The sequence below is a fragment of the Cornus florida genome, unplaced genomic scaffold (genome assembly GCF_030987335.1).
Source record: "Cornus florida cultivar Cherokee Brave unplaced genomic scaffold, ASM3098733v1 CherokeeBrave_3.0.0_Hap2_Chr02, whole genome shotgun sequence".
In the NCBI taxonomy this organism is placed as follows: Eukaryota; Viridiplantae; Streptophyta; class Magnoliopsida; order Cornales; family Cornaceae; genus Cornus; species Cornus florida.
In genome coordinates this window covers 81,425,172-81,439,011 of record NW_026775572.1, presented here as the reverse complement: position 1 = coordinate 81,439,011, position 13,840 = coordinate 81,425,172, and the positions used below count along the sequence as shown (strand labels likewise).

Genomic DNA, 13,840 nt, shown 5'->3' with positions numbered 1-13,840 from the left:
AATAGAACGGTAGCGGAAGGGGTTTATAGGGAAATGGAGGCGAGAATATGTCGGGTGCGATCATACCAGCACTAATGCACCGGATCCCATCAGAACTCCGCAGTTAAGCGTGCTTGGGCGAGAGTAGTACTAGGATGGGTGACCCCCTGGGAAGTCCTCGTGTTGCATCCCTTTTTAGTCCGGTTTTGTATTTTTAATTTTAATTTTAATTTTATTAATATGTATTTATTTATTTCCCGGCGAATGCGTCGGAAGGGCAATAGAACGGTAGCGGAAGGGGTTTATAGGGAAATGGAGGCGAGAATATGTCGGGTGCGATCATACCAGCACTAATGCACCGGATCCAATCAGAACTCCGCAGTTAAGCGTGCTTGGGCGAGAGTAGTACTAGGATGGGTGACCCCCTGGGAAGTCCTCGTGTTGCACCCCTTTTTAGTCCGGTTTTGTATTTTTAATTTTAATTTTAATTTTATTAATATGTATTTATTTATTTCCCGGCGAATGCGTCGGAAGGGCAATAGAACGGTAGCGGAAGGGGTTTATAGGGAAATGGAGGCGAGAATATGTCGGGTGCGATCATACCAGCACTAATGCACCGGATCCCATCAGAACTCCGCAGTTAAGCGTGCTTGGGCGAGAGTAGTACTAGGATGGGTGACCCCCTGGGAAGTCCTCGTGTTGCACCCCTTTTTAGTCCGGTTTTGTATTTTTAATTTTAATTTTAATTTTATTAATATGTATTTATTTATTTCCCGGCGAATGCGTCGGAAGGGCAATAGAACGGTAGCGGAAGGGGTTTATAGGGAAATGGAGGCGAGAATATGTCGGGTGCGATCATACCAGCACTAATGCACCGGATCCCATCAGAACTCCGCAGTTAAGCGTGCTTGGGCGAGAGTAGTACTAGGATGGGTGACCCCCTGGGAAGTCCTCGTGTTGCACCCCTTTTTAGTCCGGTTTTGTATTTTTAATTTTATTAATATGTATTTATTTATTTCCCGGCGAATGCGTCGGAAGGGCAATAGAACGGTAGCGGAAGGGGTTTATAGGGAAATGGAGGCGAGAATATGTCGGGTGCGATCATACCAGCACTAATGCACCGGATCCCATCAGAACTCCGCAGTTAAGCGTGCTTGGGCGAGAGTAGTACTAGGATGGGTGACCCCCTGGGAAGTCCTCGTGTTGCACCCCTTTTTAGTCCGGTTTTGTATTTTTAATTTTAATTTTAATTTTATTAATATGTATTTATTTATTTCCCGGCGAATGCGTCGGAAGGGCAATAGAACGGTAGCGGAAGGGGTTTATAGGGAAATGGAGGCGAGAATATGTCGGGTGCGATCATACCAGCACTAATGCACCGGATCCCATCAGAACTCCGCAGTTAAGCGTGCTTGGGCGAGAGTAGTACTAGGATGGGTGACCCCCGGGGAAGTCCTCGTGTTGCACCCCTTTTTAGTCCGGTTTTGTATTTTTAATTTTAATTTTAATTTTATTAATATGTATTTATTTATTTCCCGGCGAATGCGTCGGAAGGGCAATAGAACGGTAGCGGAAGGGGTTTATAGGGAAATGGAGGCGAGAATATGTCGGGTGCGATCATACCAGCACTAATGCACCGGATCCCATCAGAACTCCGCAGTTAAGCGTGCTTGGGCGAGAGTAGTACTAGGATGGGTGACCCCCTGGGAAGTCCTCGTGTTGCACCCCTTTTTAGTCCGGTTTTGTATTTTTAATTTTAATTTTAATTTTATTAATATGTATTTATTTATTTCCCGGCGAATGCGTCGGAAGGGCAATAGAACGGTAGCGGAAGGGGTTTATAGGGAAATGGAGGCGAGAATATGTCGGGTGCGATCATACCAGCACTAATGCACCGGATCCCATCAGAACTCCGCAGTTAAGCGTGCTTGGGCGAGAGTAGTACTAGGATGGGTGACCCCCTGGGAAGTCCTCGTGTTGCACCCCTTTTTAGTCCGGTTTTGTATTTTTAATTTTATTAATATGTATTTATTTATTTCCCGGCGAATGCGTCGGAAGGGCAATAGAACGGTAGCGGAAGGGGTTTATAGGGAAATGGAGGCGAGAATATGTCGGGTGCGATCATACCAGCACTAATGCACCGGATCCCATTAGAACTCCGCAGTTAAGCGTGCTTGGGCGAGAGTAGTACTAGGATGGGTGACCCCCTGGGAAGTCCTCGTGTTGCACCCCTTTTTAGTCCGGTTTTGTATTTTTAATTTTAATTTTAATTTTATTAATATGTATTTATTTATTTCCCGGCGAATGCGTCGGAAGGGCAATAGAACGGTAGCGGAAGGGGTTTATAGGGAAATGGAGGCGAGAATATGTCGGGTGCGATCATACCAGCACTAATGCACCGGATCCCATCAGAACTCCGCAGTTAAGCGTGCTTGGGCGAGAGTAGTACTAGGATGGGTGACCCCCTGGGAAGTCCTCGTGTTGCACCCCTTTTTAGTCCGGTTTTGTATTTTTAATTTTATTAATATGTATTTATTTATTTCCCGGCGAATGCGTCGGAAGGGCAATAGAACGGTAGCGGAAGGGGTTTATAGGGAAATGGAGGCGAGAATATGTCGGGTGCGATCATACCAGCACTAATGCACCGGATCCCATCAGAACTCCGCAGTTAAGCGTGCTTGGGCGAGAGTAGTACTAGGATGGGTGACCCCCGGGGAAGTCCTCGTGTTGCACCCCTTTTTAGTCCGGTTTTGTATTTTTAATTTTAATTTTAATTTTATTAATATGTATTTATTTATTTCCCGGCGAATGCGTCGGAAGGGCAATAGAACGGTAGCGGAAGGGGTTTATAGGGAAATGGAGGCGAGAATATGTCGGGTGCGATCATACCAGCACTAATGCACCGGATCCCATCAGACCTCCGCAGTTAAGCGTGCTTGGGCGAGAGTAGTACTAGGATGGGTGACCCCCTGGGAAGTCCTCGTGTTGCACCCCTTTTTAGTCCGGTTTTGTATTTTTAATTTTAATTTTAATTTTATTAATATGTATTTATTTATTTCCCGGCGAATGCGTCGGAAGGGCAATAGAACGGTAGCGGAAGGGGTTTATAGGGAAATGGAGGCGAGAATATGTCGGGTGCGATCATACCAGCACTAATGCACCGGATCCCATCAGAACTCCGCAGTTAAGCGTGCTTGGGCGAGAGTAGTACTAGGATGGGTGACCCCCTGGGAAGTCCTCGTGTTGCACCCCTTTTTAGTCCGGTTTTGTATTTTTAATTTTAATTTTAATTTTATTAATATGTATTTATTTATTTCCCGGCGAATGCGTCGGAAGGGCAATAGAACGGTAGCGGAAGGGGTTTATAGGGAAATGGAGGCGAGAATATGTCGGGTGCGATCATACCAGCACTAATGCACCGGATCCCATCAGAACTCCGCAGTCAAGCGTGCTTGGGCGAGAGTAGTACTAGGATGGGTGACCCCCTGGGAAGTCCTCGTGTTGCACCCCTTTTTAGTCCGGTTTTGTATTTTTAATTTTAATTTTAATTTTATTAATACGTATTTATTTATTTCCCGGCGAATGCGTCGGAAGGGCAATAGAACGGTAGCGGAAGGGGTTTATAGGGAAATGGAGGCGAGAATATGTCGGGTGCGATCATACCAGCACTAATGCACCGGATCCCATCAGAACTCCGCAGTTAAGCGTGCTTGGGCGAGAGTAGTACTAGGATGGGTGACCCCCTGGGAAGTCCTCGTGTTGCACCCCTTTTTAGTCCGGTTTTGTATTTTTAATTTTAATTTTAATTTTATTAATATGTATTTATTTATTTCCCGGCGAATGCGTCGGAATGGCAATAGAACGGTAGCGGAAGGGGTTTATAGGGAAATGGAGGCGAGAATATGTCGGGTGCGATCATACCAGCACTAATGCACCGGATCCCATCAGAACTCCGCAGTTAAGCGTGCTTGGGCGAGAGTAGTACTAGGATGGGTGACCCCCTGGGAAGTCCTCGTGTTGCACCCCTTTCTAGTCCGGTTTTGTATTTTTAATTTTAATTTTAATTTTATTAATATGTATTTATTTATTTCCCGGCGAATGCGTCGGAAGGGCAATAGAACGGTAGCGGAAGGGGTTTATAGGGAAATGGAGGCGAGAATATGTCGGGTGCGATCATACCAGCACTAATGCACCGGATCCCATCAGAACTCCGCAGTTAAGCGTGCTTGGGCGAGAGTAGTACTAGGATGGGTGACCCCCTGGGAAGTCCTCGTGTTGCACCCCTTTTTAGTCCGGTTTTGTATTTTTAATTTTAATTTTAATTTTATTAATATGTATTTATTTATTTCCCGGCGAATGCGTCGGAAGGGCAATAGAACGGTAGCGGAAGGGGTTTATAGGGAAATGGAGGCGAGAATATGTCGGGTGCGATCATACCAGCACTAATGCACCGGATCCCATCAGAACTCCGCAGTTAAGCGTGCTTGGGCGAGAGTAGTACTAGGATGGGTGACCCCCTGGGAAGTCCTCGTGTTGCACCCCTTTTTAGTCTGGTTTTGTATTTTTAATTTTAATTTTAATTTTATTAATATGTATTTATTTATTTCCCGGCGAATGCGTCGGAAGGGCAATAGAACGGTAGCGGAAGGGGTTTATAGGGAAATGGAGGCGAGAATATGTCGGGTGCGATCATACCAGCACTAATGCACCGGATCCCATCAGAACTCCGCAGTTAAGCGTGCTTGGGCGAGAGTAGTACTAGGATGGGTGACCCCCTGGGAAGTCCTCGTGTTGCACCCCTTTTTAGTCCGGTTTTGTATTTTTAATTTTAATTTTAATTTTATTAATATGTATTCATTTATTTCCCGGCGAATGCGTCGGAAGGGCAATAGAACGGTAGCGGAAGGGGTTTATAGGGAAATGGAGGCGAGAATATGTCGGGTGCGATCATACCAGCACTAATGCACCGGATCCCATCAGAACTCCGCAGTTAATCGTGCTTGGGCGAGAGTAGTACTAGGATGGGTGACCCCCTGGGAAGTCCTCGTGTTGCACCCCTTTTTAGTCCGGTTTTGTATTTTTAATTTTAATTTTAATTTTATTAATATGTATTTATTTATTTCCCGGCGAATGCGTCGGAAGGGCAATAGAACGGTAGCGGAAGGGGTTTATAGGGAAATGGAGGCGAGAATATGTAGGGTGCGATCATACCAGCACTAATGCACCGGATCCCATCAGAACTCCGCAGTTAAGCGTGCTTGGGCGAGAGTAGTACTAGGATGGGTGACCCCCTGGGAAGTCCTCGTGTTGCACCCCTTTTTAGTCCGGTTTTGTATTTTTAATTTTAATTTTAATTTTATTAATATGTATTTATTTATTTCCCGGCGAATGCGTCGGAAGGGCAATAGAACGGTAGCGGAAGGGGTTTATAGGGAAATGGAGGCGAGAATATGTCGGGTGCGATCATACCAGCACTAATGCACCGGATCCCATCAGAACTCCGCAGTCAAGCGTGCTTGGGCGAGAGTAGTACTAGGATGGGTGACCCCCTGGGAAGTCCTCGTGTTGCACCCCTTTTTAGTCCGGTTTTGTATTTTTAATTTTAATTTTAATTTTATTAATACGTATTTATTTATTTCCCGGCGAATGCGTCGGAAGGGCAATAGAACGGTAGCGGAAGGGGTTTATAGGGAAATGGAGGCGAGAATATGTCGGGTGCGATCATACCAGCACTAATGCACCGGATCCCATCAGAACTCCGCAGTTAAGCGTGCTTGGGCGAGAGTAGTACTAGGATGGGTGACCCCCTGGGAAGTCCTCGTGTTGCACCCCTTTTTAGTCCGGTTTTGTATTTTTAATTTTAATTTTAATTTTATTAATATGTATTTATTTATTTCCCGGCGAATGCGTCGGAAGGGCAATAGAACGGTAGCGGAAGGGGTTTATAGGGAAATGGAGGCGAGAATATGTCGGGTGCGATCATACCAGCACTAATGCACCGGATCCCATCAGAACTCCGCAGTTAAGCGTGCTTGGGCGAGAGTAGTACTAGGATGGGTGACCCCCTGGGAAGTCCTCGTGTTGCACCCCTTTTTAGTCTGGTTTTGTATTTTTAATTTTAATTTTAATTTTATTAATATGTATTTATTTATTTCCCGGCGAATGCGTCGGAAGGGCAATAGAACGGTAGCGGAAGGGGTTTATAGGGAAATGGAGGCGAGAATATGTCGGGTGCGATCATACCAGCACTAATGCACCGGATCCCATCAGAACTCCGCAGTTAAGCGTGCTTGGGCGAGAGTAGTACTAGGATGGGTGACCCCCTGGGAAGTCCTCGTGTTGCACCCCTTTTTAGTCCGGTTTTGTATTTTTAATTTTAATTTTAATTTTATTAATATGTATTCATTTATTTCCCGGCGAATGCGTCGGAAGGGCAATAGAACGGTAGCGGAAGGGGTTTATAGGGAAATGGAGGCGAGAATATGTCGGGTGCGATCATACCAGCACTAATGCACCGGATCCCATCAGAACTCCGCAGTTAAGCGTGCTTGGGCGAGAGTAGTACTAGGATGGGTGACCCCCTGGGAAGTCCTCGTGTTGCACCCCTTTTTAGTCCGGTTTTGTATTTTTAATTTTAATTTTAATTTTATTAATATGTATTTATTTATTTCCCGGCGAATGCGTCGGAAGGGCAATAGAACGGTAGCGGAAGGGGTTTATAGGGAAATGGAGGCGAGAATATGTCGGGTGCGATCATACCAGCACTAATGCACCGGATCCCATCAGAACTCCGCAGTTAAGCGTGCTTGGGCGAGAGTAGTACTAGGATGGGTGACCCCCTGGGAAGTCCTCGTGTTGCACCACTTTTTAGTCCGGTTTTGTATTTTTAATTTTAATTTTAATTTTATTAATATGTATTTATTTATTTCCCGGCGAATGCGTCGGAAGGGCAATAGAACGGTAGCGGAAGGGGTTTATAGGGAAATGGAGGCGAGAATATGTCGGGTGCGATCATACCAGCACTAATGCACCGGATCCCATCAGAACTCCGCAGTCAAGCGTGCTTGGGCGAGAGTAGTACTAGGATGGGTGACCCCCTGGGAAGTCCTCGTGTTGCACCCCTTTTTAGTCCGGTTTTGTATTTTTAATTTTAATTTTAATTTTATTAATACGTATTTATTTATTTCCCGGCGAATGCGTCGGAAGGGCAATAGAACGGTAGCGGAAGGGGTTTATAGGGAAATGGAGGCGAGAATATGTCGGGTGCGATCATACCAGCACTAATGCACCGGATCCCATCAGAACTCCGCAGTTAAGCGTGCTTGGGCGAGAGTAGTACTAGGATGGGTGACCCCCTGGGAAGTCCTCGTGTTGCACCCCTTTTTAGTCCGGTTTTGTATTTTTAATTTTAATTTTAATTTTATTAATATGTATTTATTTATTTCCCGGCGAATGCGTCGGAAGGGCAATAGAACGGTAGCGGAAGGGGTTTATAGGGAAATGGAGGCGAGAATATGTCGGGTGCGATCATACCAGCACTAATGCACCGGATCCCATCAGAACTCCGCAGTTAAGCGTGCTTGGGCGAGAGTAGTACTAGGATGGGTGACCCCCTGGGAAGTCCTCGTGTTGCACCCCTTTTTAGTCCGGTTTTGTATTTTTAATTTTAATTTTAATTTTATTAATATGTATTTATTTATTTCCCGGCGAATGCGTCGGAAGGGCAATAGAACGGTAGCGGAAGGGGTTTATAGGGAAATGGACGCGAGAATATGTCGGGTGCGATCATACCAGCACTAATGCACCGGATCCCATCAGAACTCCGCAGTTAAGCGTGCTTGGGCGAGAGTAGTACTAGGATGGGTGACCCCCTGGGAAGTCCTCGTGTTGCACCCCTTTTTAGTCCGGTTTTGTATTTTTAATTTTAATTTTAATTTTATTAATATGTATTTATTTATTTCCCGGCGAATGCGTCGGAAGGGCAATAGAACGGTAGCGGAAGGGGTTTATAGGGAAATGGAGGCGAGAATATGTCGGGTGCGATCATACCAGCACTAATGCACCGGATCCCATCAGAACTCCGCAGTCAAGCGTGCTTGGGCGAGAGTAGTACTAGGATGGGTGACCCCCTGGGAAGTCCTCGTGTTGCACCCCTTTTTAGTCCGGTTTTGTATTTTTAATTTTAATTTTAATTTTATTAATACGTATTTATTTATTTCCCGGCGAATGCGTCGGAAGGGCAATAGAACGGTAGCGGAAGGGGTTTATAGGGAAATGGAGGCGAGAATATGTCGGGTGCGATCATACCAGCACTAATGCACCGGATCCCATCAGAACTCCGCAGTTAAGCGTGCTTGGGCGAGAGTAGTACTAGGATGGGTGACCCCCTGGGAAGTCCTCGTGTTGCACCCCTTTTTAGTCCGGTTTTGTATTTTTAATTTTAATTTTAATTTTATTAATATGTATTTATTTATTTCCCGGCGAATGCGTCGGAAGGGCAATAGAACGGTAGCGGAAGGGGTTTATAGGGAAATGGAGGCGAGAATATGTCGGGTGCGATCATACCAGCACTAATGCACCGGATCCCATCAGAACTCCGCAGTTAAGCGTGCTTGGGCGAGAGTAGTACTAGGATGGGTGACCCCCTGGGAAGTCCTCGTGTTGCACCCCTTTCTAGTCCGGTTTTGTATTTTTAATTTTAATTTTAATTTTATTAATATGTATTTATTTATTTCCCGGCGAATGCGTCGGAAGGGCAATAGAACGGTAGCGGAAGGGGTTTATAGGGAAATGGAGGCGAGAATATGTCGGGTGCGATCATACCAGCACTAATGCACCGGATCCCATCAGAACTCCGCAGTTAAGCGTGCTTGGGCGAGAGTAGTACTAGGATGGGTGACCCCCTGGGAAGTCCTCGTGTTGCACCCCTTTTTAGTCCGGTTTTGTATTTTTAATTTTAATTTTAATTTTATTAATATGTATTTATTTATTTCCCGGCGAATGCGTCGGAAGGGCAATAGAACGGTAGCGGAAGGGGTTTATAGGGAAATGGAGGCGAGAATATGTCGGGTGCGATCATACCAGCACTAATGCACCGGATCCCATCAGAACTCCGCAGTTAAGCGTGCTTGGGCGAGAGTAGTACTAGGATGGGTGACCCCCTGGGAAGTCCTCGTGTTGCACCCCTTTTTAGTCTGGTTTTGTATTTTTAATTTTAATTTTAATTTTATTAATATGTATTTATTTATTTCCCGGCGAATGCGTCGGAAGGGCAATAGAACGGTAGCGGAAGGGGTTTATAGGGAAATGGAGGCGAGAATATGTCGGGTGCGATCATACCAGCACTAATGCACCGGATCCCATCAGAACTCCGCAGTTAAGCGTGCTTGGGCGAGAGTAGTACTAGGATGGGTGACCCCCTGGGAAGTCCTCGTGTTGCACCCCTTTTTAGTCCGGTTTTGTATTTTTAATTTTAATTTTAATTTTATTAATATGTATTCATTTATTTCCCGGCGAATGCGTCGGAAGGGCAATAGAACGGTAGCGGAAGGGGTTTATAGGGAAATGGAGGCGAGAATATGTCGGGTGCGATCATACCAGCACTAATGCACCGGATCCCATCAGAACTCCGCAGTTAAGCGTGCTTGGGCGAGAGTAGTACTAGGATGGGTGACCCCCTGGGAAGTCCTCGTGTTGCACCCCTTTTTAGTCCGGTTTTGTATTTTTAATTTTAATTTTATTAATATGTATTTATTTATTTCCCGGCGAATGCGTCGGAAGGGCAATAGAACGGTAGCGGAAGGGGTTTATAGGGAAATGGAGGCGAGAATATGTCGGGTGCGATCATACCAGCACTAATGCACCGGATCCCATCAGAACTCCGCAGTTAAGCGCGCTTGGGCGAGAGTAGTACTAGGATGGGTGACCCCCTGGGAAGTCCTCGTGTTGCACCCCTTTTTAGTCCGGTTTTGTATTTTTAATTTTAATTTTAATTTTATTAATATGTATTTATTTATTTCCCGGCGAATGCGTCGGAAGGGCAATAGAACGGTAGCGGAAGGGGTTTATAGGGAAATGGAGGCGAGAATATGTCGGGTGCGATCATACCAGCACTAATGCACCGGATCCCATCAGAACTCCGCAGTTAAGCGCGCTTGGGCGAGAGTAGTACTAGGATGGGTGACCCCCTGGGAAGTCCTCGTGTTGCACCCCTTTTTAGTCCGGTTTTGTATTTTTAATTTTAATTTTAATTTTATTAATATGTATTTATTTATTTCCCGGCGAATGCGTCGGAAGGGCAATAGAACGGTAGCGGAAGGGGTTTATAGGGAAATGGAGGCGAGAATATGTCGGGTGCGATCATACCAGCACTAATGCACCGGATCCCATCAGAACTCCGCAGTTAAGCGTGCTTGGGCGAGAGTAGTACTAGGATGGGTGACCCCCTGGGAAGTCCTCGTGTTGCACCCCTTTTTAGTCCGGTTTTGTATTTTTAATTTTAATTTTATTAATATGTATTTATTTATTTCCCGGCGAATGCGTCGGAAGGGCAATAGAACGGTAGCGGAAGGGGTTTATAGGGAAATGGAGGCGAGAATATGTCGGGTGCGATCATACCAGCACTAATGCACCGGATCCCATCAGAACTCCGCAGTTAAGCGCGCTTGGGCGAGAGTAGTACTAGGATGGGTGACCCCCTGGGAAGTCCTCGTGTTGCACCCCTTTTTAGTCCGGTTTTGTATTTTTAATTTTAATTTTAATTTTATTAATATGTATTTATTTATTTCCCGGCGAATGCGTCGGAAGGGCAATAGAACGGTAGCGGAAGGGGTTTATAGGGAAATGGAGGCGAGAATATGTCGGGTGCGATCATACCAGCACTAATGCACCGGATCCCATCAGAACTCCGCAGTTAAGCGCGCTTGGGCGAGAGTAGTACTAGGATGGGTGACCCCCTGGGAAGTCCTCGTGTTGCACCCCTTTTTAGTCCGGTTTTGTATTTTTAATTTTAATTTTAATTTTATTAATATGTATTTATTTATTTCCCGGCGAATGCGTCGGAAGGGCAATAGAACGGTAGCGGAAGGGGTTTATAGGGAAATGGAGGCGAGAATATGTCGGGTGCGATCATACCAGCACTAATGCACCGGATCCCATCAGAACTCCGCAGTTAAGCGTGCTTGGGCGAGAGTAGTACTAGGATGGGTGACCCCCTGGGAAGTCCTCGTGTTGCACCCCTTTTTAGTCCGGTTTTGTATTTTTAATTTTAATTTTAATTTTATTAATATGTATTTATTTATTTCCCGGCGAATGCGTCGGAAGGGCAATAGAACGGTAGCGGAAGGGGTTTATAGGGAAATGGAGGCGAGAATATGTCGGGTGCGATCATACCAGCACTAATGCACCGGATCCCATCAGAACTCCGCAGTTAAGCGTGCTTGGGCGAGAGTAGTACTAGGATGGGTGACCCCCTGGGAAGTCCTCGTGTTGCACCCCTTTTTAGTCCGGTTTTGTATTTTTAATTTTAATTTTAATTTTATTAATATGTATTTATTTATTTCCCGGCGAATGCGTCGGAAGGGCAATAGAACGGTAGCGGAAGGGGTTTATAGGGAAATGGAGGCGAGAATATGTCGGGTGCGATCATACCAGCACTAATGCACCGGATCCCATCAGAACTCCGCAGTTAAGCGTGCTTGGGCGAGAGTAGTACTAGGATGGGTGACCCCCTGGGAAGTCCTCGTGTTGCACCCCTTTTTAGTCCGGTTTTGTATTTTTAATTTTAATTTTAATTTTATTAATATGTATTTATTTATTTCCCGGCGAATGCGTCGGAAGGGCAATAGAACGGTAGCGGAAGGGGTTTATAGGGAAATGGAGGCGAGAATATGTCGGGTGCGATCATACCAGCACTAATGCACCGGATCCCATCAGAACTCCGCAGTTAAGCGTGCTTGGGCGAGAGTAGTACTAGGATGGGTGACCCCCTGGGAAGTCCTCGTGTTGCACCCCTTTTTAGTCCGGTTTTGTATTTTTAATTTTAATTTTAATTTTATTAATATGTATTTATTTATTTCCCGGCGAATGCGTCGGAAGGGCAATAGAACGGTAGCGGAAGGGGTTTATAGGGAAATGGAGGCGAGAATATGTCGGGTGCGATCATACCAGCACTAATGCACCGGATCCCATCAGAACTCCGCAGTTAAGCGTGCTTGGGCGAGAGTAGTACTAGGATGGGTGACCCCCTGGGAAGTCCTCGTGTTGCACCCCTTTTTAGTCCGGTTTTGTATTTTTAATTTTAATTTTAATTTTATTAATATGTATTTATTTATTTCCCGGCGAATGCGTCGGAAGGGCAATAGAACGGTAGCGGAAGGGGTTTATAGGGAAATGGAGGCGAGAATATGTCGGGTGCGATCATACCAGCACTAATGCACCGGATCCCATCAGAACTCCGCAGTTAAGCGTGCTTGGGCGAGAGTAGTACTAGGATGGGTGACCCCCTGGGAAGTCCTCGTGTTGCACCCCTTTTTAGTCCGGTTTTGTATTTTTAATTTTAATTTTAATTTTATTAATATGTATTTATTTATTTCCCGGCGAATGCGTCGGAAGGGCAATAGAACGGTAGCGGAAGGGGTTTATAGGGAAATGGAGGCGAGAATATGTCGGGTGCGATCATACCAGCACTAATGCACCGGATCCCATCAGAACTCCGCAGTTAAGCGTGCTTGGGCGAGAGTAGTACTAGGATGGGTGACCCCCTGGGAAGTCCTCGTGTTGCACCCCTTTTTAGTCCGGTTTTGTATTTTTAATTTTAATTTTAATTTTATTAATATGTATTTATTTATTTCCCGGCGAATGCGTCGGAAGGGCAATAGAACGGTAGCGGAAGGGGTTTATAGGGAAATGGAGGCGAGAATATGTCGGGTGCGATCATACCAGCACTAATGCACCGGATCCCATCAGAACTCCGCAGTTAAGCGTGCTTGGGCGAGAGTAGTACTAGGATGGGTGACCCCCTGGGAAGTCCTCGTGTTGCACCCCTTTTTAGTCCGGTTTTGTATTTTTAATTTTAATTTTAATTTTATTAATATGTATTTATTTATTTCCCGGCGAATGCGTCGGAAGGGCAATAGAACGGTAGCGGAAGGGGTTTATAGGGAAATGGAGGCGAGAATATGTCGGGTGCGATCATACCAGCACTAATGCACCGGATCCCATCAGAACTCCGCAGTTAAGCGTGCTTGGGCGAGAGTAGTACTAGGATGGGTGACCCCCTGGGAAGTCCTCGTGTTGCACCCCTTTTTAGTCCGGTTTTGTATTTTTAATTTTAATTTTAATTTTATTAATATGTATTTATTTATTTCCCGGCGAATGCGTCGGAAGGGCAATAGAACGGTAGCGGAAGGGGTTTATAGGGAAATGGAGGCGAGAATATGTCGGGTGCGATCATACCAGCACTAATGCACCGGATCCCATCAGAACTCCGCAGTTAAGCGTGCTTGGGCGAGAGTAGTACTAGGATGGGTGACCCCCTGGGAAGTCCTCGTGTTGCACCCCTTTTTAGTCCGGTTTTGTATTTTTAATTTTAATTTTAATTTTATTAATATGTATTTATTTATTTCCCGGCGAATGCGTCGGAAGGGCAATAGAACGGTAGCGGAAGGGGTTTATAGGGAAATGGAGGCGAGAATATGTCGGGTGCGATCATACCAGCACTAATGCACCGGATCCCATCAGAACTCCGCAGTTAAGCGTGCTTGGGCGAGAGTAGTACTAGGATGGGTGACCCCCTGGGAAGTCCTCGTGTTGCACCCCTTTTTAGTCCGGTTTTGTATTTTTAATTTTAATTTTAATTTTA

The 13,840-nt window shown here is 45.6% G+C and overlaps 54 non-coding genes across 54 annotated transcripts; all 54 read left to right on the top strand.

The window, feature by feature from the left end:
- The first annotated feature begins 52 nt into the window (after positions 1–52).
- LOC132296774 (5S ribosomal RNA) lies at positions 53–171 on the top strand. Its single transcript, XR_009478664.1, has one exon. It is a non-coding gene; the product is annotated as a 5S ribosomal RNA (ribosomal RNA).
- A 139-nt stretch (positions 172–310) lies between these two features.
- On the top strand, positions 311–429 carry LOC132296986 (5S ribosomal RNA). The gene has a single exon (XR_009478865.1). It is a non-coding gene; the product is annotated as a 5S ribosomal RNA (ribosomal RNA).
- Positions 430–568: 139 nt separating this feature from the next.
- LOC132298252 (5S ribosomal RNA) lies at positions 569–687 on the top strand. The gene has a single exon (XR_009479666.1). It is a non-coding gene; the product is annotated as a 5S ribosomal RNA (ribosomal RNA).
- Positions 688–826: 139 nt separating this feature from the next.
- On the top strand, positions 827–945 carry LOC132298251 (5S ribosomal RNA). Its single transcript, XR_009479665.1, has one exon. It is a non-coding gene; the product is annotated as a 5S ribosomal RNA (ribosomal RNA).
- A 127-nt stretch (positions 946–1,072) lies between these two features.
- LOC132298250 (5S ribosomal RNA) lies at positions 1,073–1,191 on the top strand. Its single transcript, XR_009479664.1, has one exon. It is a non-coding gene; the product is annotated as a 5S ribosomal RNA (ribosomal RNA).
- A 139-nt stretch (positions 1,192–1,330) lies between these two features.
- LOC132296889 (5S ribosomal RNA) lies at positions 1,331–1,449 on the top strand. The gene has a single exon (XR_009478773.1). It is a non-coding gene; the product is annotated as a 5S ribosomal RNA (ribosomal RNA).
- A 139-nt stretch (positions 1,450–1,588) lies between these two features.
- LOC132298248 (5S ribosomal RNA) lies at positions 1,589–1,707 on the top strand. Its single transcript, XR_009479662.1, has one exon. It is a non-coding gene; the product is annotated as a 5S ribosomal RNA (ribosomal RNA).
- Positions 1,708–1,846: 139 nt separating this feature from the next.
- Positions 1,847–1,965, top strand: LOC132298247 (5S ribosomal RNA). The gene has a single exon (XR_009479661.1). It is a non-coding gene; the product is annotated as a 5S ribosomal RNA (ribosomal RNA).
- A 127-nt stretch (positions 1,966–2,092) lies between these two features.
- LOC132296757 (5S ribosomal RNA) lies at positions 2,093–2,211 on the top strand. Its single transcript, XR_009478648.1, has one exon. It is a non-coding gene; the product is annotated as a 5S ribosomal RNA (ribosomal RNA).
- A 139-nt stretch (positions 2,212–2,350) lies between these two features.
- On the top strand, positions 2,351–2,469 carry LOC132298245 (5S ribosomal RNA). The gene has a single exon (XR_009479660.1). It is a non-coding gene; the product is annotated as a 5S ribosomal RNA (ribosomal RNA).
- A 127-nt stretch (positions 2,470–2,596) lies between these two features.
- On the top strand, positions 2,597–2,715 carry LOC132296888 (5S ribosomal RNA). Its single transcript, XR_009478772.1, has one exon. It is a non-coding gene; the product is annotated as a 5S ribosomal RNA (ribosomal RNA).
- A 139-nt stretch (positions 2,716–2,854) lies between these two features.
- Positions 2,855–2,973, top strand: LOC132296840 (5S ribosomal RNA). Its single transcript, XR_009478727.1, has one exon. It is a non-coding gene; the product is annotated as a 5S ribosomal RNA (ribosomal RNA).
- Positions 2,974–3,112: 139 nt separating this feature from the next.
- Positions 3,113–3,231, top strand: LOC132298244 (5S ribosomal RNA). Its single transcript, XR_009479659.1, has one exon. It is a non-coding gene; the product is annotated as a 5S ribosomal RNA (ribosomal RNA).
- A 139-nt stretch (positions 3,232–3,370) lies between these two features.
- LOC132296835 (5S ribosomal RNA) lies at positions 3,371–3,489 on the top strand. Its single transcript, XR_009478722.1, has one exon. It is a non-coding gene; the product is annotated as a 5S ribosomal RNA (ribosomal RNA).
- Positions 3,490–3,628: 139 nt separating this feature from the next.
- Positions 3,629–3,747, top strand: LOC132298243 (5S ribosomal RNA). Its single transcript, XR_009479658.1, has one exon. It is a non-coding gene; the product is annotated as a 5S ribosomal RNA (ribosomal RNA).
- Positions 3,748–3,886: 139 nt separating this feature from the next.
- On the top strand, positions 3,887–4,005 carry LOC132298242 (5S ribosomal RNA). Its single transcript, XR_009479657.1, has one exon. It is a non-coding gene; the product is annotated as a 5S ribosomal RNA (ribosomal RNA).
- Positions 4,006–4,144: 139 nt separating this feature from the next.
- Positions 4,145–4,263, top strand: LOC132298241 (5S ribosomal RNA). The gene has a single exon (XR_009479656.1). It is a non-coding gene; the product is annotated as a 5S ribosomal RNA (ribosomal RNA).
- Positions 4,264–4,402: 139 nt separating this feature from the next.
- LOC132298240 (5S ribosomal RNA) lies at positions 4,403–4,521 on the top strand. The gene has a single exon (XR_009479655.1). It is a non-coding gene; the product is annotated as a 5S ribosomal RNA (ribosomal RNA).
- Positions 4,522–4,660: 139 nt separating this feature from the next.
- LOC132298239 (5S ribosomal RNA) lies at positions 4,661–4,779 on the top strand. The gene has a single exon (XR_009479654.1). It is a non-coding gene; the product is annotated as a 5S ribosomal RNA (ribosomal RNA).
- A 139-nt stretch (positions 4,780–4,918) lies between these two features.
- Positions 4,919–5,037, top strand: LOC132296906 (5S ribosomal RNA). The gene has a single exon (XR_009478789.1). It is a non-coding gene; the product is annotated as a 5S ribosomal RNA (ribosomal RNA).
- A 139-nt stretch (positions 5,038–5,176) lies between these two features.
- Positions 5,177–5,295, top strand: LOC132298238 (5S ribosomal RNA). Its single transcript, XR_009479653.1, has one exon. It is a non-coding gene; the product is annotated as a 5S ribosomal RNA (ribosomal RNA).
- A 139-nt stretch (positions 5,296–5,434) lies between these two features.
- Positions 5,435–5,553, top strand: LOC132296834 (5S ribosomal RNA). The gene has a single exon (XR_009478721.1). It is a non-coding gene; the product is annotated as a 5S ribosomal RNA (ribosomal RNA).
- Positions 5,554–5,692: 139 nt separating this feature from the next.
- LOC132298236 (5S ribosomal RNA) lies at positions 5,693–5,811 on the top strand. Its single transcript, XR_009479651.1, has one exon. It is a non-coding gene; the product is annotated as a 5S ribosomal RNA (ribosomal RNA).
- Positions 5,812–5,950: 139 nt separating this feature from the next.
- LOC132298235 (5S ribosomal RNA) lies at positions 5,951–6,069 on the top strand. The gene has a single exon (XR_009479650.1). It is a non-coding gene; the product is annotated as a 5S ribosomal RNA (ribosomal RNA).
- A 139-nt stretch (positions 6,070–6,208) lies between these two features.
- Positions 6,209–6,327, top strand: LOC132298234 (5S ribosomal RNA). Its single transcript, XR_009479649.1, has one exon. It is a non-coding gene; the product is annotated as a 5S ribosomal RNA (ribosomal RNA).
- Positions 6,328–6,466: 139 nt separating this feature from the next.
- On the top strand, positions 6,467–6,585 carry LOC132298233 (5S ribosomal RNA). The gene has a single exon (XR_009479648.1). It is a non-coding gene; the product is annotated as a 5S ribosomal RNA (ribosomal RNA).
- Positions 6,586–6,724: 139 nt separating this feature from the next.
- LOC132296928 (5S ribosomal RNA) lies at positions 6,725–6,843 on the top strand. Its single transcript, XR_009478810.1, has one exon. It is a non-coding gene; the product is annotated as a 5S ribosomal RNA (ribosomal RNA).
- A 139-nt stretch (positions 6,844–6,982) lies between these two features.
- On the top strand, positions 6,983–7,101 carry LOC132296833 (5S ribosomal RNA). Its single transcript, XR_009478720.1, has one exon. It is a non-coding gene; the product is annotated as a 5S ribosomal RNA (ribosomal RNA).
- A 139-nt stretch (positions 7,102–7,240) lies between these two features.
- LOC132298232 (5S ribosomal RNA) lies at positions 7,241–7,359 on the top strand. Its single transcript, XR_009479647.1, has one exon. It is a non-coding gene; the product is annotated as a 5S ribosomal RNA (ribosomal RNA).
- Positions 7,360–7,498: 139 nt separating this feature from the next.
- Positions 7,499–7,617, top strand: LOC132298231 (5S ribosomal RNA). Its single transcript, XR_009479646.1, has one exon. It is a non-coding gene; the product is annotated as a 5S ribosomal RNA (ribosomal RNA).
- A 139-nt stretch (positions 7,618–7,756) lies between these two features.
- On the top strand, positions 7,757–7,875 carry LOC132298229 (5S ribosomal RNA). The gene has a single exon (XR_009479645.1). It is a non-coding gene; the product is annotated as a 5S ribosomal RNA (ribosomal RNA).
- A 139-nt stretch (positions 7,876–8,014) lies between these two features.
- On the top strand, positions 8,015–8,133 carry LOC132296832 (5S ribosomal RNA). The gene has a single exon (XR_009478719.1). It is a non-coding gene; the product is annotated as a 5S ribosomal RNA (ribosomal RNA).
- A 139-nt stretch (positions 8,134–8,272) lies between these two features.
- LOC132298228 (5S ribosomal RNA) lies at positions 8,273–8,391 on the top strand. Its single transcript, XR_009479644.1, has one exon. It is a non-coding gene; the product is annotated as a 5S ribosomal RNA (ribosomal RNA).
- A 139-nt stretch (positions 8,392–8,530) lies between these two features.
- On the top strand, positions 8,531–8,649 carry LOC132298227 (5S ribosomal RNA). Its single transcript, XR_009479643.1, has one exon. It is a non-coding gene; the product is annotated as a 5S ribosomal RNA (ribosomal RNA).
- A 139-nt stretch (positions 8,650–8,788) lies between these two features.
- LOC132298226 (5S ribosomal RNA) lies at positions 8,789–8,907 on the top strand. Its single transcript, XR_009479642.1, has one exon. It is a non-coding gene; the product is annotated as a 5S ribosomal RNA (ribosomal RNA).
- A 139-nt stretch (positions 8,908–9,046) lies between these two features.
- On the top strand, positions 9,047–9,165 carry LOC132298224 (5S ribosomal RNA). The gene has a single exon (XR_009479640.1). It is a non-coding gene; the product is annotated as a 5S ribosomal RNA (ribosomal RNA).
- Positions 9,166–9,304: 139 nt separating this feature from the next.
- Positions 9,305–9,423, top strand: LOC132298223 (5S ribosomal RNA). Its single transcript, XR_009479639.1, has one exon. It is a non-coding gene; the product is annotated as a 5S ribosomal RNA (ribosomal RNA).
- Positions 9,424–9,562: 139 nt separating this feature from the next.
- On the top strand, positions 9,563–9,681 carry LOC132298222 (5S ribosomal RNA). Its single transcript, XR_009479638.1, has one exon. It is a non-coding gene; the product is annotated as a 5S ribosomal RNA (ribosomal RNA).
- Positions 9,682–9,814: 133 nt separating this feature from the next.
- LOC132296935 (5S ribosomal RNA) lies at positions 9,815–9,933 on the top strand. Its single transcript, XR_009478817.1, has one exon. It is a non-coding gene; the product is annotated as a 5S ribosomal RNA (ribosomal RNA).
- A 139-nt stretch (positions 9,934–10,072) lies between these two features.
- Positions 10,073–10,191, top strand: LOC132296934 (5S ribosomal RNA). Its single transcript, XR_009478816.1, has one exon. It is a non-coding gene; the product is annotated as a 5S ribosomal RNA (ribosomal RNA).
- A 139-nt stretch (positions 10,192–10,330) lies between these two features.
- Positions 10,331–10,449, top strand: LOC132298221 (5S ribosomal RNA). The gene has a single exon (XR_009479637.1). It is a non-coding gene; the product is annotated as a 5S ribosomal RNA (ribosomal RNA).
- Positions 10,450–10,582: 133 nt separating this feature from the next.
- On the top strand, positions 10,583–10,701 carry LOC132296933 (5S ribosomal RNA). Its single transcript, XR_009478815.1, has one exon. It is a non-coding gene; the product is annotated as a 5S ribosomal RNA (ribosomal RNA).
- A 139-nt stretch (positions 10,702–10,840) lies between these two features.
- On the top strand, positions 10,841–10,959 carry LOC132296931 (5S ribosomal RNA). Its single transcript, XR_009478813.1, has one exon. It is a non-coding gene; the product is annotated as a 5S ribosomal RNA (ribosomal RNA).
- Positions 10,960–11,098: 139 nt separating this feature from the next.
- Positions 11,099–11,217, top strand: LOC132298220 (5S ribosomal RNA). The gene has a single exon (XR_009479636.1). It is a non-coding gene; the product is annotated as a 5S ribosomal RNA (ribosomal RNA).
- Positions 11,218–11,356: 139 nt separating this feature from the next.
- Positions 11,357–11,475, top strand: LOC132298218 (5S ribosomal RNA). The gene has a single exon (XR_009479635.1). It is a non-coding gene; the product is annotated as a 5S ribosomal RNA (ribosomal RNA).
- A 139-nt stretch (positions 11,476–11,614) lies between these two features.
- On the top strand, positions 11,615–11,733 carry LOC132298217 (5S ribosomal RNA). The gene has a single exon (XR_009479634.1). It is a non-coding gene; the product is annotated as a 5S ribosomal RNA (ribosomal RNA).
- Positions 11,734–11,872: 139 nt separating this feature from the next.
- On the top strand, positions 11,873–11,991 carry LOC132298216 (5S ribosomal RNA). Its single transcript, XR_009479633.1, has one exon. It is a non-coding gene; the product is annotated as a 5S ribosomal RNA (ribosomal RNA).
- Positions 11,992–12,130: 139 nt separating this feature from the next.
- Positions 12,131–12,249, top strand: LOC132298215 (5S ribosomal RNA). The gene has a single exon (XR_009479632.1). It is a non-coding gene; the product is annotated as a 5S ribosomal RNA (ribosomal RNA).
- Positions 12,250–12,388: 139 nt separating this feature from the next.
- LOC132298214 (5S ribosomal RNA) lies at positions 12,389–12,507 on the top strand. Its single transcript, XR_009479631.1, has one exon. It is a non-coding gene; the product is annotated as a 5S ribosomal RNA (ribosomal RNA).
- Positions 12,508–12,646: 139 nt separating this feature from the next.
- On the top strand, positions 12,647–12,765 carry LOC132298212 (5S ribosomal RNA). Its single transcript, XR_009479629.1, has one exon. It is a non-coding gene; the product is annotated as a 5S ribosomal RNA (ribosomal RNA).
- Positions 12,766–12,904: 139 nt separating this feature from the next.
- LOC132298211 (5S ribosomal RNA) lies at positions 12,905–13,023 on the top strand. The gene has a single exon (XR_009479628.1). It is a non-coding gene; the product is annotated as a 5S ribosomal RNA (ribosomal RNA).
- A 139-nt stretch (positions 13,024–13,162) lies between these two features.
- On the top strand, positions 13,163–13,281 carry LOC132298210 (5S ribosomal RNA). The gene has a single exon (XR_009479627.1). It is a non-coding gene; the product is annotated as a 5S ribosomal RNA (ribosomal RNA).
- A 139-nt stretch (positions 13,282–13,420) lies between these two features.
- On the top strand, positions 13,421–13,539 carry LOC132298209 (5S ribosomal RNA). Its single transcript, XR_009479626.1, has one exon. It is a non-coding gene; the product is annotated as a 5S ribosomal RNA (ribosomal RNA).
- Positions 13,540–13,678: 139 nt separating this feature from the next.
- On the top strand, positions 13,679–13,797 carry LOC132298208 (5S ribosomal RNA). The gene has a single exon (XR_009479625.1). It is a non-coding gene; the product is annotated as a 5S ribosomal RNA (ribosomal RNA).
- The last annotated feature ends 43 nt before the right edge of the window (positions 13,798–13,840 follow it).